The sequence below is a fragment of the Protopterus annectens genome, chromosome 15.part0, assembly GCF_019279795.1.
Source record: "Protopterus annectens isolate FY-2018-M chromosome 15.part0, PAN1.0, whole genome shotgun sequence".
Lineage (NCBI taxonomy): Eukaryota > Metazoa > Chordata > Ceratodontiformes > Protopteridae > Protopterus > Protopterus annectens.
The window spans coordinates 359511555-359529351 of record NC_056749.1 but is presented as its reverse complement, the minus strand read 5'-3'; the positions used below and the strand labels follow the sequence as shown (position 1 = coordinate 359529351).

General features: G+C 34.2%; 1 protein-coding gene across 2 annotated transcripts in view; it reads right to left on the bottom strand.

Annotated features, from left to right (window-relative positions):
* LOC122789688 (trace amine-associated receptor 4-like) overlaps positions 1-17217 on the bottom strand; it is a 55917-nt gene extending 38700 nt beyond the window's left edge. The window contains exons 1-3 of one of the 2 annotated variants that reach the window (XM_044057109.1): positions 17132-17217; positions 2554-2626; positions 2336-2409 (exon numbers count right to left, since the gene is read on the bottom strand). The gene's annotated coding sequence lies outside the window, so the exon portion shown is untranslated. The remainder of the gene's footprint in view (positions 1-2335; positions 2410-2553; positions 2627-17131) is intronic. The other variant, XM_044057110.1, reaches the window with a different exon arrangement.
* Between the last annotated feature and the right edge of the window lie 580 nt (positions 17218-17797).

The following is a 17797-nucleotide window of genomic DNA, read 5'->3' as shown; positions in this document are numbered from 1 at the left end:
GCAACAGCCAGGCCCCCTCAAAAAAGCTGTCACATGCCTATCACCTAGGAGACAACAAGATGCCCGAACCGTTCTCCCTTCGCCAGTTATAACATTAACTTTAGCTTGTTTGGCAACCACATCCTGATCCTTGCTGCTTATGATAGAGCACTGCACAGATGAAGATGTCAAATGTATAGGGCCTCCAATGTAGAGTTATCCTGGATGCAGATCTATGGTTGAGCAATGAAAACAATTCATGGAAACAAATGTGATATAGTAAAACGTATCTATAGATGATATTTGTTTTTGCAAGTGACATGCTGTGTTACAGTCTGATAATAAATGTACTAGACTAATTCAGAAGCAGATTCAGTATACTTATGAAGGAATGGAGAGATGTGTACACTATAATACTGCTCAATATAAAAATATGGCATGTATAAAATAAATCACATTTCTCTACTGAGTTCTGCAGTGGATAAAAACAGAATAATTACAGCTATCTTTTTAAATTTTTCTAATATTACTTTGATCAACTGTTGATCTTACTAATTCCCTAATCATATTAATTACTGAAATACATTGTTAAAATAAATTTAGATTTAAAACATTTTGGTTTTATTCTTATTTTCTTTTTTTGGCCCCCTCAAACTTCATGGTACCTGCCCGGCCCTCAACACCCAACATACATGTCAGGTCTGCCAGCCATCCTCCTATCCCCATAACTATTCTGGCATTTGCTGGGGTTAGTTGTGGATCCTAAGGATGCCCGCGGGTTTCATCTTTTTTTTTTTTTTTTTTTTTTTTTTTTACCAGTTTTCTTTTATCCTCTCCCCATGCTCATTGACTACGTCCAAGGGCAACTCCTTTATGAACCATGCATCCCCTCAGGGGGTGTCAACAAGAAGTGCAGACCATCACAGGATAGGCACACCTATCTCTACTTGCTGCTCCATCAGTCATCCTGGTTGGCTGGGCTGTAGTTAAGACTTTATCCCAATATGTCGTTGGAGTGGCTATTTTGGCATGATTTTTCTTCAAAAGATAAAACTGTATTATCACACATTGCTTTTGTCTCATGAATGCTTCCCCCTCCTCTCACTCTCTCATTTTTTTCTTATACCATGGTATGTAAAACATCAAATTGTAAAGTTAGAATCTGAACCAGACTGTAGCTTTGTCACCTTTTGCATTGGTTATTAATGCATCAAAAGCATCCACCTGGATGAATCATACATTTTAATTAAAGTAGTAGGTCAGTATAATTTTTCCAGCTATGTTGAAGAGAAAATTAAAGTTCATTGATTTAATCTTTTTAATGTTTATATAAATGATGAAAATAATAATAATAATAATGCAAGTTAATTCAATACCTGAGCAGACATGTCACCTCTCTCTGCATTTGTTTAAGCCTTTCCTGGAACCATTACATATGCATGTGTTATTAGGATACTCCTAAATGTTTCAAAAAATATACAGCAATACAGTTAAGGTTCATACCAATCTATAATTATAATGTTTGATGCTCTGTAGAAAAATTGCTTTTGTCTTTAATGATATGCTTATCATAGGTGCTTCCATATTATTCAACTAAGCAATAGCTACTCTTCAAGGAACATTTTTTATTTTAATCCTAATACAAGAGATTTATCAAAGTATCTTGCCCTAACCTTTTCAAAGGAATAATCTTTTTAATAATCTGAATACTTTTAGACTAGGTAGAGGTATTATGCAAAATGGTAAAATAATCATTTTAAAGTACCCATAAAATACCAGTGTAAACAGTAACTACATTTCTGAGAGTATTGCCCATTTAAAGTTATTCTTGGAACAATCCTGATAAAATAAATTATAATAAATTTCAGAGTGAAATGATAAAATGGATATTGTAACATATTTTCCGTTCTGTAGATTAAAAGAAACCAAGAACTCCTAATTGCAATAATTATAACTATCAACAATACTTTACAAACTTTTAACATGGTAATGTTTCTACAGAAGAGCCCACAATTAGGTTTGTCCATGGATAAACTACCTCAAAGTTAAAAAAATCTAAACATTAATTCCTTCCTTTTTGGTAATGGACATAGTTCAGAATGGAAAATAGTTTACATTTCTGTCTCTGTTTAATCAAAAGACTTCTTCAGAATAAAAACTTATTAAAATGTTGTAAAATAGCTTCCCTACACAATCTTGAGGAGAAATAGTGGCTTGCAGTGATTAATTTTTTTAGGGAGATTTCTACGTTCTTTCAGTTGGTGTGACCTCAAAATTAGTATATATAAGTTTGAATGGTGTGGGGTGCAAGGGGGCTTGTCCCATGCAAAAGACAAGAAAAAAGGAGGTTTTTTACCATCTTGGTTTTCCACCATTTTTTCGTTCTTTTGAAGTATAGGCTTTGAAGAAGTTGAAGTTTCATGGTGGACCCTGGAAAAAAGCATAAGCCCAAGTCACGTGTTTTAAAGCTTGTAAATTACATTCAAACTATTAAAATTTTGCTGCCTTAATTTTTAAAATACACTTAATATTTATAGTCTCTGAAGCCAGGAAACAGGTTAGTTCTATTCTTACCTGATAGCACACTTCTTTGACATTCAGCAGTTTATTTACATCCCTTTGTAATGTTGCACAATCCATTTATCTACTACAAAAAACAAACAAACAAAAAATAAATAAAACTGGTATATTCTTAGAATGTTTATATATTCCATTTTTAGATAACTCTTTCTCATGACCATGTCGTGCTCATATAGTCCCACTGCTGTTGCACGTATAATGGTGATTAGCCTCAAATGTTTTGTCAGAATTTTTAACAGTATCATAACTGGCTCACAAAACCCACAGACAAACAGCTTGCGCTGTTAGTTTACATAAGGGACTAAGCTGTTACCTGGTCTCAAATAAGGCCCCGATTCGAAAAGACTTCCTCTCAGTGTAAGTGTATGTTAGAGCAGGTATTTTGGAATCTGGTCCCCATAGTAAGCTTGTTTATCTACAGGCCTTACATCGATCGACATAAGTCATTTACACAAAGAGCAGGTCTTTCAGAATCAGTGCAGACTTACATTGAGCGCAACTCTTTTGGAATCTCGCCTTAAGTGTAATTTAAAATGTAAATGGTTTATTTTAGAACATGTTTTTTGGATGTCCATCTTTTTAAACCACTTTGTAAAGAAAGTTGTTATTCTGAAAAAAAAAAAACAGTCTGGTGATTCATTATTTGGAGTATCTGCTTATGCATTTTGGGGGTTCACTCCAGTTCAGCACGATGTTTTTTTTTTTTTTTTTTTTTTTTTCATTTTTGAAAATCATTAACCAATGTTTGTTTAATAATATAATGGTAAATCATAGGTTCCTTATGTTTAATAATGTAAAGGTCTTAACTTTCACTAACAATCCTCCTTATTTCACAAGCAAGTATATGCTAAAATAACCTTAGTGGTATAGTAAACAATGGCCAGTATTGTTTTTTAGCCCTTTCAAAGTGTTCATGATACAGTATCTTTTTTTTTCAAAGAATTCACAAATTAATAGGAGGAGAAAACTCATTTTAGTCAGCGTATCCAGTCTTTAAAATATACAAATTCATTTAAGTTTTAAAATTAGATTTAGCTGTAATTTCTACTGGTATTCTATATGGGAAAGATTTTGAGCAGTATTCCAAATGTCCTCTGAATGCCTATTACAAATCTATCCTCTTCTCAGAATCATTTTATACTCACTTACTGACCATTTTCAATTCTGTCATAAATCTGTCTTATCTATACTACAGAACAGAAGGAGTTGTGGATAGCAAAGATATTGGCTATGTAAAATGATACTCTTACATGAACTCACAAACAAAAAAAATACACTATTAAAACATATGCAGGAGTTATAAGCATTTTTTTTACTTTTTTTCTGAAGTTTCAGCATGACACACATGCTTCCTTTAAATGCCCATCTTTCTATAATTACTAAATGTCATATAACAAATGTTTGACTAAATGTCCAAATTATTACATTTTGTAACTTCTATCAATAAAATTATGAAAGCACTGAAGATGAGCAATAATCTGAGAATTCTGAAAGGTGGAAGACATTTCATGCTCTTCCCAGACAAACAAAATCAGTGCGACTGAATGATGGATCTAACATTTTTAAAGTTGTTGGTTGAAAGGATGCATACATTACTTTTAGTAGTTGTCTGGATGGCAGCAGTAAGTCTGTTATATCTTTGAAAGCTGTAAAATGCTCCAACACTTTTATTCTTTGTAACTGGTTCTGCATCTGGGCAGCTAAAGTTTCAAAGTGTTCTACACCAAAGGTGTATATGCACTTCAGTCCTGCATTTGGTTACAGGAGTTTCCCCTGAGAATATGGTATAAAAACAGATCTGAATAATATGGCAACAATACAAACCCTTAGGATACCCACAGGAAGGAGACTATATAGATAAACTAAAATGCAGCAGGAACCAGCACAAACAACGTTCCAAGCAACTACTGAACAGAATAAAACATAGAACGTTGACAGTCCCAGTGTCTTGAGATGAAACTCAACAAAAAAAAACGGCAATTCAGCAGCTGAAAAGTGTGCACGAAAGCCAGTGCAACAAATGAAACAAATGCCTTCAAAAACCAACGATATCCACAGCCAAACTCTCAGCAGTTAAATAAACTTTTTTGAAAGCCAGTGGAACAGATAAAACAAAGGAAACAAATGTCTTCAAAAACCAACGGTATCCTCAGCCAAACTGTAATTTTATTAAACGAAACACAGGATAATCCAAAAGGTTAAGCGCTTTCACTTGCTAAATGGCAAGCTTCTTCAGAACAAGTTAAAACAAACCTCTCAGCAGTTAAATAAACTTTTTGGCGCCAAAATTCAAAATACACAATGCTTCATATTAAAGGTATATGACACCTAAAAATACACTTAGTGCAAAACCCATTATTATAAAAGTCCTATCTATGCTAATCACAATGTGAACAAATACAATGTGTATTATATATTATAAAATATAAATCTAAACCTTAAAAATCTTTTAGTGTTAAATATTTATATCTATAATGCCTGGGTAATACAGAACAAATTATTACATATCCATGCAAACTGTCCTGTAAAAACTATAAAAATCTAAACAACAATGCAATATACAATGACCAAAATATATATGTTGTCCTAAATCTACCTGTCTATAAAAATATTGTAATAAAATTATACCATCAAAATTATGTGAATATATATGAATATAAATATAAATGAATATAAAATTTGATATGCCTGTTTGTATCTTATAATCACAAATTAACTGTTGCACATGCCACTAAACCCAAATTCAACCCATAGCTAGCAAAGGTTTAATAGAAATAATGTCATTGAGTCCTGGTGGGGTTGAAGCATCCAATAAAACCTGCCACCAATACTCTTTGTATGATAACAGGCCCTTGAAGTCCCCCTCCCATGTCAAATTGAACACTGTCAATAATAGCAAACTTAAAATAGTGCCTGTCTCCACATTTTTTAATATGTCTAAAAAGAGCGTTCTTTTCATCTTTTGTCCTGATACTATATAAATGAGAATATATCCATTTATTAAATTTCCTCTCAGTTTTTCCTATATAAAATCCTGAGCATGCCATGCATTTAGCCATGTATACAATCATCTTAGTGCAACAATTACCTTGTTTGAATATTATTTTTGTACTATTAATATTTTCCAATGTTATACTTTTTTCCTGAAGAATATGACTGCACTGTTTACAACTACCACATTTTTAGTATAAGTCATAAAATATTGGTTTTAAATTCCTTTTCTCTAAATATTTCTTTATATTGTACCCCATCTTATACACAAATCTGGGTCCAGTCCCTAAAATATTAACTAATTCCTTATCAATAGCAATAATATTCCAATTGGTAGTCAAGATATTCTTAACTTTACCTATATATGGTCCATATTCCAAAAGACAATATTTCCCATATGATGGACTATCTTCTAGGGAATGTACTGGTGGATCATCAGTCAGCCCTGATGCATGATATAAGCCCAACAATGATTGATATTTAAATGTCCAGCCTTGAATAGTTTGCTGACTAACCCTAGCCATCATTTTGTCATCATAGCCTCTTTCCTGGAACATAATCATGATATGTGCCACTTCCTCTATCATGTATTTATATACAGAAGTCATTCGGATAGCACGTATGATCTGTCCTTTATAAATGCTGATAAACCTGTTCCTGGGATGATAACTGGAAAATTCTAAATAGCTGTTGGAAAAGGTATTTTTTTTCTATAAATTCTTGACTTAAACCCAGATCCCATTTTAGAAACAAATGTGTCTAAGTAGGGTACACCAAAATCATTGCTATACGAAGTGAATTTTAAATAGTTGCTATTCTGATTGAGATATATTATAAACTGGTCCAACCTGTCCGAACTCCCTTCCCATAATATATATATATATATATTATCTAAATAATGTGAATAATATTTAATATATTGCATAAACTGGCTCTTAAACACCTTAGTCTCTTCCCAGTCTAACATAACCAGGTTAGTGAAGATGGGAGCACATGCTGCTCCCATAGCAACGCCCCTGGTTTGTCTAAAGAATTCACCCTCAAATTGAATGTAATTATGTTCAAGGACAATAGACATCATGTCCATTAATAAGCATGCTTTGTCCCAGTCAAGGTCTGCATATTTATGTATTCTGTTAGCAAATGCCTCTAATCCATCAATTTTAGGAATACAAGAGAAAAGGTCTACAACATCTATGGTTACAAATAACAAATTGGTACTTCTCAAATATGTAGGATATTTCTTCAAAAATTCCCATGAATCTTTCATCATATGTGGAATTTTGTTGTAAATATGTTTCAAATGAAAGTCAATAACTGAACCCACAGGGAAGGTTTTGGAATAACTACCCGAAATAATAGGTCTAAATGGGGTTCTGTTGTATCTTTATATACTTTAGGGATTCCCACTATAGAAGCTAACTTGGGATGTTCCACTTTTATAAAATTATAAGTGTCTATAGTGGTTCTGTTATCTAACAGGAATTCTTCTATATGTAAGTCAATCCTATTGTAAGCAATATTAATCTCATTCAAATATACAATTTCATAATTTCCCGACGTGTAATAAATCATATATTTTGGAGGAATATACCATACTGTCAAAAAAGACAATACCACCCCCTTTGTCGGGTTTCATTATTCTAATGCTGTCATCATTTCTTAAATCAGTAAGGACTTTTTGTTCTTCCAAGGATAAATTATAATTAATCTTTTTACCACCAATGTGATTTTGTAGTCTATATACTTGTTGTGTTACGGATTTGTCATAAATTGAGATAATCGGATGCATAGGCAGGAGTCAGAGGTGGATGTGGCAGAGATAAAGATGTTAACATTTGCACTCGGTGTGACTAGGATGGATAGGATTAGGAATCAGTATATTAGAGGGTCAGCTCATGTTGGACAGTTTGGAGACAAAGCAAGAGAGACGAGATTGCGTTGGTTTGGACATGTGCTGAGGGGAGATGATGGGTATATTGGGAAAAAGATGCTAAGGATGGAGCTGCCAGGTAAGAGGAAAAGAGGAAGGCCTAAGATAAGGTTTATGGACATGGTGAGAGAGGACATGCAGGTGGTTGGTGTGACAGAGCAAGATGCAGAGGATAGGAAGAAATGGAAAGTGGCGACCCTTAATGGGAAAAGCCGAAAGATGATGATGATGGATGCACAGGGGGCACATACGTGCTCTTCTTTTTTAACCCTTTGCACTTGTAGTCTTGCTTACTAGAATCCTTTGTAGAATCTTTGAACATGACACTTAAATTAAGTTTTCTTATATATCTTTTTATTTCACTGATGCAGTCAACAAGTCTAAATTTAGTAGTGGGGATGAATTTCATCCCTTTAGAAAATAAATCAAAGTGTACCATTTGTAATGGCTACTCAGTGTAGTTGTAAATCTTAAAATTCTTATAATTGTATACTGCACCTTCCTGCGTAATCTTTGCTTTATTGTTATTAGACAAATCCTTGTTGTCCGTCTGTATGACCATTGGCCCTTGTTTACTTAAATTCTCTTGTACTTGACATTCCACTACTGTACCTAATGTTCCTGTTGTTGTCTTCTCCAATTCCCTCCCCATTTCCAGTCTCTTTGTCTTCTCCTGTTCTCTATGTGAAAAGAATTATAGTCTTGATTGATCCTTTGATGCCCATATGAATAATAAACATTGTCAAATTCTTCACTTGAAACTTTTTTAGAATATTTATAATCCACTTTATATTTTTCCCATATATATGCCCTTCCCTTCTTATATTGTTCCATGTCTCCACAAAACCTCTTAATTTTGCGAAAATATATTTGTTTGGTAGCATTATCAGCTACATTAAACTGTTTAACATACAGTTTTTCCCATTGCGGGAACACTAAATCATTCCTAATAATCTCATTCAATTCCTCCACTTCCTCCATAAGTCTCACTAATTTCTCATCGTTATATTTAATTAACTTTTGCATATATTTAAAAGCACATTGATCAAAAAATGTGTTAAACTGTTGCATAGTGTTGTCAGTCAAATCAATTCCCATAGGGCATTTAAAAAATCTAAGTCCCATAGGGACTATATTATGTTCCATACATTTGTTAAAATATGCATTGTCTAATTTGATATTGTTAATATTGTTCAATTTCTTACCCAGGCCATATATAATGTCCTTTAATGTTTCTTTAGGAACTGAAGAATTAACATTGTCTACTACTGGGTTATTGTTGTCAAATACACAGTTTTTGCCCGTGTTTTTTGACAGTATGGTATATTCCTCAAAAATATGTGATTTATTACACATGTTGGGAAATTATGAAATTGTATCTTTGAATGAGATTAATATTGCTTACAATAGGATTGACTTACATATAGAAGAATTCCTGTTAGATAACAGAATAACTATAGACACGTATAATGTTATAAAAGTGGAACATCCCAAGTTAGCTTCTATAGTGGGAATCCCTAAAGTCCATAAAGATACAATATACCCCCCATTTAGACCTATTATTTAGGGTAGTTATTCCAAAACCGTCCCTATGGGTTCAGTTATTGACTTTCACTTGAAACATATTTACAACAAAATTCCAAATATGATGAAAGATTCATGGGAATTTTTGAAGAAATATCCTACATATTTGAGAAGTAACAATTTGTTATTTGTAACCATAGATGTTGTAGACCTTTTCTCTTGTATTCCTAAAATTGATGGATTAGAGGCATTTGCTAACAGCATACATAAATATGCAAACATTGAATGGGACAAAGCATGCTTATTAATGGACATGATGTCTATTGTCTTTGAACATAATTACATTCAATTTGAGGGTGAATTCTTTAGACAAACCAGGGGTGTTGCTATGGGAGCAGCATGTGCTCCCATCTTCACTAACCTGGTTATGTTAGACTGGGAAGAGACTAAGGTGTTTAAGAGCCAGTTTATGCAATATATTAAATATTATTCATGTTATTTAGATGATATATATATATATATATATATATATATATATATATATATATATATATATATATATATATATATATATATTATGGTAAGGGAGTTTGGACAGGTTGGACCAGTGTATAATATATCTCAGAGTAGCAACTATTTAAAATTCACTTCGTATAGCAATGATTTTGGTGTACCCTACTTAGACACATGTGTTTCTAAAATGGGATCTGGGTTTAATTCAAGAATTTATAGAAAAAATACCTTTTCCAACGGCTATTTAGAATTTTCCAGTTATCATCGCAGGAACAGGTTTATCAACATTTATAAAGGACAGATCATACGTGCCATCCGAATGACTTCTGTATATAAATACATGATAGAGGAAGTGGCACATATCATGACTATGTTCCAGGAAAGAGGGTATGATGACAAGATAATGGCTAGGGTTAGTCAGCAAACTATTCAAGGATGGGCATTTAAATATAAACCATTGTTGGGCTTATATTATGCATCAGGGCTGACTGATGATCCACCAGTACATTCCCTAGAAGATAGTCCATCATATGGGAAATATTGTGTTGGAATATGGACCATATATAGGTAAAGTTAAGAATATCTTGACTACCAATTGGAATATTATTGCTATTGATGAGGAATTAGTTAATATTTTAGGGACTGGACCCAGATTTGTGTATAAGATGGGGTACAATATAAAGAAATATTTAGAGAAAAGGAATTTAAAACAATATCTTATAACTATGTGTCCGTTAACTATATGTCCGATTGTCAAGGGGATTTTGGTATTGTTTTTTAGCATCCTCTAAGGCCTCTTGTTATAATATGGTTGTTTATTGTAACGTTCGTTTTTGTCACAATTGTCGGTCTCTGGGGACTGAGATGCGGCCAGACTTAGGTCTATGGACGTGTTGCCAGGCCTTGCCTTCTAGTGATGATCGCCTTGCTGCTTCTTGTTTTACATTTGACTTCATGACATCTATTTTGTCCGAATGTCAAGGGGATATTATGCTATATGGTATATATATATACCTAGTTGGGTATGTTTTTTACCATCCATTTAATGATTATTTTCTGGATTTTTTTACTTTTTACGACAGATTATGTATTAGTCTTTTAATATGTGGACACTAAATTGTCTTTTTAATATCATGGCGCTCGTTGTACATATATATGACAATGAGTGATGCTGCTTTGGTGTGTGATAAGAATTTCTTTACTTTTGTTTTGAAAAGCCTGTTAACTTCTGCTATTTTTGAATTAAATGTAACTAATTGAAATGTAGGACAATTACCATACTCAATTGGTGCAATAACAGGTTTATTGAATAATGATCCCGCCAAAAATATATGTATTTAAGTGTGGTGTTATTTTTGCAAATGTATCTGAAGAAGCGTAGCTAGCACTACGCGAAAGCACTCATTTCTCTATGTAATAAAGTGTTTTGGACTTTTATTGTGCCTATTTGTTGGAACCTGGTTATTCTGAAGACTACAGATTGTGGTGTTACCTCTTACTATTGTATTCACAATATCTTATAACTCTTATACTAAAAAATGTGGTAGTTGTAAACAGTGCAGCCACATTCTTCAGGAAAAAAGTATAACATTGGAAAATATTAATATTACAAAAATAATATTCAAGCAAGGTAATTGTTGCACTAAGATAACTGTATAGATGGCTAAATGCATGGCATGCTCAGGATTTTATATAGGAAAAACTGAGAGGAAATTTAATAAACGGATATATTCTCATTTTATAGTATCAGGACAAAAGATGAAAAGAACGCTCTTTTTAGATATATTAAAAAATGTGGAGACAGGCACTATTTTAAGTTTGCTATTATTGACAGTGTTCAATTTGACATGGGGGGGGGACTTCAAGGGCCTGTTATCATACAAAGAGTATTGGTGGCAGGTTTTATTGGATGCTTCAACCCCACCAGGACTCAATATTTCTATCAAACCTTTGTTAGCTATGGATTGAATTTGGGTTTAGTGGCATGTGCAACAGTTAATTTGTGATTATAAGATACAAACAGGCATATCAAGTTTTATATTCATTTATATTTATATTCATATATATTCACATCATATTGATGGTATAATTTTATTACAATATTTTTATAGACAGGTAGATTTAGGACAAGATATATATTTTGGTCATTGTATATTGTATTTTTGTTTAGATTTTTATAGTTTTTACAGGACAGTTTGGACGGATATGTAATAATTTGTTCTGTATTACTCAGGCATTATACATATAAATATTTAACACTAAAATATTTTTAAGGTTTAGATTTATATTTTATAATATATAATACACATTGTATTTGTTCACATTGTGATTAGCATAGATAGGACTTTTATAATAATAGGTTTTGCACTAAGTGTATTTTTAGGTGTCATATACCTTTAATATGAAGCATTGTGTATTTTGAATTTTGGCACCAAAACGTTTATTTAACTGCTGAGGGGTTTGTTTTAACTTGTTCTGAAGAAGCTTGCCATTTAGCAAGTTAAAGCACTTAACCTTTTGGATTATCCTGTGTTTCGTTTAATAAAATTACAGCTTGGCTGAGGATACCGTTGGTTTTTGAAGACATTTGTTTCCTTTGTTTTATCTGTTCCACTGGCTTTCAAAAAAGTTTATTTAACTGCTGAGAGTTTGGCTGTGGATATCACTGTTTTTTGAAGGCATTTGTTTCATTTGTTGCACTGGCTTTCGTACATACTTTTCAGCTGCTGAATTGCCTTTTTTTTTTTGTGAGTTTCGTCTTAAGACACTGGGACTGTCAACGTTCTATGTTTTATTCTGTTCAGTAAAATGCAGCAGAATTGAGATGAATGGTCAATCTCAATATCATTAAGAAGTAAATTAAAGAGTTAAAAATTGATGAGTGATACAATTACTAGTTTAATTAAGATTCGCATACTGCATGCATATGTGCCTTCAGTGGCATTGGTCAAGTCATTACTGTAATTTACTAAGAGTTCTGCTGATTTGACTCTTCTTGCAGTATGGCATAAACTGACTGGTTATGTGCACTGAAGAAATGTGACCCATCCATACCTAATCAGCTTTTACTACAACTTTCCATCCCTGAACAGAAAACAAACCTCTTGCAATGTAAACTGCATGTTAATAAATGATCAGGTACTATAAGAAGATGTTTCAGACTATGTGTAGCTTTCCTAAATTGTATACGTTTATAACATTAAATCAATGGACACTGTTACTACTTTCTTTGGAAGTCTGATTTGAGAATCCGTGCATTTTTTTTTTTATTTAATGACGTGGCAAGCTCACCAGATGCAATATCTTCTCCTCAATAGCAGCGCAAGAGCACTTTTTTAAGTTTAAGTGACTTGGTCACGGACAGACAAATGCAAACTGGAATTAGCAATATGAAAACTAGGACAGTGTGATGAAGCCTGTTGCAAGCTCACAGCCTTATTCATCTCTACTAAACTGACAGAGAAATAAATGATTGTAGTTTGTGTGTTTTCTGCAGGGGTAAACTATGGATGGATGAAGACTGAACACTTGACCCTCAGTTGCCCAGAGTTTAATCCACCGAAAATCGGTGTTCCTCCATAGAAAGTCCCTGTCAGTGAGTTCTATCAGCTGTGATTCCCTTATTGGTGACACTTCCCCTTTCCTTGAATTAGTGCTAACATGAGGTTGTTATATATAAGTTCAGGGGTTGTAGGGAGGCTTGCTCCCCTGCAAAAAAACAATTAAAAAGTGTTTTAATCTGACATTTATTTCAGTGAATGTAGTTCAGTCCACTAATAGTGGAAGGTTTTTGCAGTGACTGTAAGGTGAAATGCTAAAAAGAAACAGTCCCTCGCATCATAGTATATTGTATCTTTTGGCTTTTCCCGGTTAGGGCTCGCCACAGCGGAACTCTGATCTGCTAATGATTGACAGTAGATTTTTACGTGCCGAGTTGCCAGCTCTGGCACACAACCATCAACGAAGGTACGCCCATTCACGCATGTCTCCACACAGAAGACGCTTTGGCTGAGAATCGAACAGGAGAACGTCTTACTGTGAGGCGACATACTTTTCTTAAATCTAGAGTTGTTAAACACATCTATTTTAGCCACAGCATTAGCAACAAGCACTGACAGAGAACTTTAATGTTTTAAAGACAAAGGTTACATAATTTAATAGAATGGTTATGTTTTACTTTCTCACTGCTATCTAATTTTATTAATTATTTTAAAATATAGATTACTAGAGTGAAATGGAAAGCTCAGTATATTTATTAACACATTAATTGCTATCTTTCAATCAGGTATGTTGAAGCATGTTCTGACATTGTTACAGCAGGAACCTTACATTCTCAGCTGTTCAAATACCAGTAACTCCAAGCCAGGGACTCAAACGGCTGTAAACCCATGAAAACAGGTGCTGATGCTTGAACTTGAATGTGAGTGTGAGTGACTTGGCTGCTGGAGCATCTGCTTGCATCCTAGAAGACGCAAACAACTAACTGCCAAACCAGTTAAGTGGGGAAGGGGAGCTGGGAGGGTGATGTTAAGTTTAGATAGATGGATGGGGTGTAAAGCATGAACTTTAGCTTATGGATGGGGATGAGAATGCCAGGTTTAGGGTCAGAGAGTGGAAGGGGATTTTAGCTATAGTTTTAAGGATGGGGGACAGGGTATTTTAGTTCTGGGGAGACATCAAGGGAGGGAAGGTAATTTTAAGTTTAGGGAGGGGTGGGGGACTTTAGCTTTCGCCTATGGGTAGCAATTTTAGGGTTAGTATAAGGGTACTGGTAGAGATAGTTAACATTATGGCAAATGTGTATGTGGATTAGTTAGAATGCTTGCAAATAAATATAAAGGAAGCGTAGCCAAAGACAGCAGAAAATACTAAAGGAACGACTTTTTTAATAAAAGTCATTCCTTTAGTATTTTCTGCTGTCTTTGGCTACGCTTCCTTTATATTTATTTTTAGTTGTTTAGTTTCATTTATCTCAGTTTGTTCGAAGTTAGAACTCTTGCCGAAACACATAAGTCTCAGAGAGGGTATTTGTCTTGAGTCAGTGTTTGTGCTTTTACTGATTCATTTAGTGTCATAGATTTTAATTTCTTCGTGTTTGTGTAATTGCGAAGTTTGTCAGCATCTACAAACAGTGTGTGGGTGTGCGCGCATGTGTGTGCAAGCTTGCACGCATACATGCATGAGTGTGTGTGCGTGTGCGTGTGTGAGAGATATATACCCCACACCTATTGCAGGTGCAGGGGTCAAAAATGCTTAAATTCAGTTTTTCATTAGGTTAAATTCCATTCCAGTTGTGCTCACTGAGCTTATTCTTCATTAGGTTGTAACTCTATGAATAATACTGGATGTTTCTCTTTCTAACTGACTTTTATGAATATTTACATAATTCATTTCTTTATTCTGTGAAACAAATGGACTGTATGGAAACCTAGCATTTCTATATGCTTTCTCTTCACTCTCTTGTAGTGCATGTAAATGATCAGTGTTTTAGAAAACCTCTACACCTGATAAATGTAAATGAAAGGGTAAATAAATAGTATCCCATAAATGCACTAATTGTACAGCCAATATATATTCTTTAGAAAAAGATGTGAACACTTAAAGATACTTCAGTTGCACGGCTGCAAAGCAATGAATTTCATTGCTGTGATTTTTTTTCATCTATTTAATGTCCGGTATTCACCTTTTACAAATTAAAAAAAGTTTGTGTTTGTCTTCTAATGGATTCTAGAAATAAGGCAAACTTGTTTATGAACATGTGTTCTAAATAAGCATATGTTAAGACTAATCTTTTAGTCTGTGTACTTTTCCAGAAGTAACCTAAATTTTAAATTTACTGAAGATGGCCACAGGATGTAATGCTATTTCGAACATTTATTTTCTTTAAGCAGACTATACCCTTATCCAGCTTTGACGTGTTCCTGGTTTACCTTATCAGTGCAGTAAAACTGCAAGGATGACAGTAAACATATTTCCTATAAACAAAGGCTGCACAGAATATTATTATATCTTTTCTTCTGGTTCAGTTATTCAGATACACAAATGTTTAAATAGCAGATGAGTGAGTCTAAACTTCTGCACCTTCCTTTACTGTGTTAAATAGAAGAAGCTTCGCTAGGGTGGGATCCCAGACATACCACTCGGGTGTACCTCATTATGAGGAACATACCTCATTTGGGGTCTTAAAAAGTTCATGTTCCTCGAAATTCCTCAAAGCTCCACATTGAAAGAGTCTGTCACACATTCAGTGTTAGGAATTTTTTTAAGTGAAATCCATGGTAAATTGAAATTAATCATATTAATTCATTAAAGGATCTACTTTATAAGTAAAACCAGCATATTTTATCCATCCTATGGCCTTCCTAGTTGAAGTTGTTAGTATGCCATTAGTATGTGTTCCAAATTTTGTCCATTTGTTCCACATTAAGAAGGCGAGTGTTCCTCATTTTGTCAATGGAAGGTTGAGAGCTATGATACCAGGGGCAGCTGTCCCTGGCACAAGATGCTGGGGACATGTAGTAGCAGGGTTCACAACTGTGTCAATATTTCAATGCTGGTGCAGAAGTGAAATCTAATGCCACTGTGCTACTTTTGTGGGCAGGACTGAAGCACTTATATTCATCTCTTTATGTGTGCTATACACTGTAGTAAGCCACTTACTGAATACGAGTAGACTGGCACCAGATGAAGTAGTGATGCAAGGTGCTGCGGGAAGTGGCAGGATGACATAATGGTTAAGGTGGTTACCTTATTGACACAAGGTGCAGGGTTTGATTCTCACATGGGGTAACTGGCTAGGCTTCAAAAGGACAGTTAGCCCAGTACCAACCTGTGAGCCAACTATGACTCTGATTGGTATTTCAGATTTAATTAGCGTAAAGTAAAACAATTACCATTATCTGAATTGCTTTTCATCGACACCATCTACAGCCTTTTTATTCCCACTTTTGCACATGGCATTCAGGTGTCACTTGAACTTCAACAATAATGTTCAAACAGTAGGGTGGATATTGCTCTTCATATTTTGCATTTAACCTGGAAAAACTTTCTTCTACCAAATCACATTGTGAAATTTCAAATGCTATGAATATTAATAATAGCTGTACTACATGTTTTGTGCAGATTAGAAGAGTTTAGCAATGTAAATTATAGTTAAAATTAGATTATTTAGAACAATTTTGTAAGGATGAGTGATTTAATTAAAAGTTATAGTACCAAACAGTGCAGTTTGATAGTAAGATATCTGCAAATATTCCCAGTGTACGTGCAGTTGCAAAAAATACTGCCTGAGTGTCTATTTCTTTCAGAATCTAACAAGACTGTAAAACAGCCTCTGCTATTCAATAAATTAAGCAGGATGCACAAGCGCGCACACACACACACACACACACACACACACACATACACCCACACACACACACACACACACACACACATACACACACACACACACACACACACACACACACACACACACACACACACACACACACACACACACACACACACACACTCTGTTGGCAAGACATAGCATATTCTATGTACCAAAGCAAGTAATTTGCATGCAAACTATTAACAAATCAAAAAAGTTGATGATACCATCATAAATACCTTTGTCCCCTTTTTTTTCATTTTGGTAACCTGTGTCCTGTTGGAGAAATCTTCAGTGGCAAGCCTATACAAAGTGTGAGGAAAAGGATGTCTGCAAATATATATATTATTTCAAAGGCAAATATCAGTGGAATTGCATCACTGTGCAATGTGTGACACGTCTACATTCTAAGAAAATAAGCAAGTCATTTAATTAAAGCTATAAGCACATAAGCTAAAAATAGCACTTAATTGTTATCAAAGACAGATAGACAGCAAGCTTTGTATTGTGACCTCACCTGATTTGCTTTGTAACATACTGTTCTTTCAGTCAGTTTACAAAGCATTCCCTTGGTTTAATTAATTATGAGCCTGTTCTACAGAAGAGATCTTACAAAACCACATAAAGATAATAGCCAGTATTAGCTATTTTATTATGAACACTCTGTAGCACGATCTTGCTGCTTACTGAAAGTTATGATTGTATTAATCCTGAGAAAATCATGCTTGTGATGTAAATTACACTGTAGTGGCACCACACCAATAACTCACCCATTCCCCACCCTCTACATGCTCCCCCCCATTTTTGTGACAGCAGCTGATGGGAACACCCTTTTTGTTCTTTCTGCCATAAACACCCCCCAGTTGCCTGCAAGTGTTTACTGTCTTCTGCTTTATTTCTACATC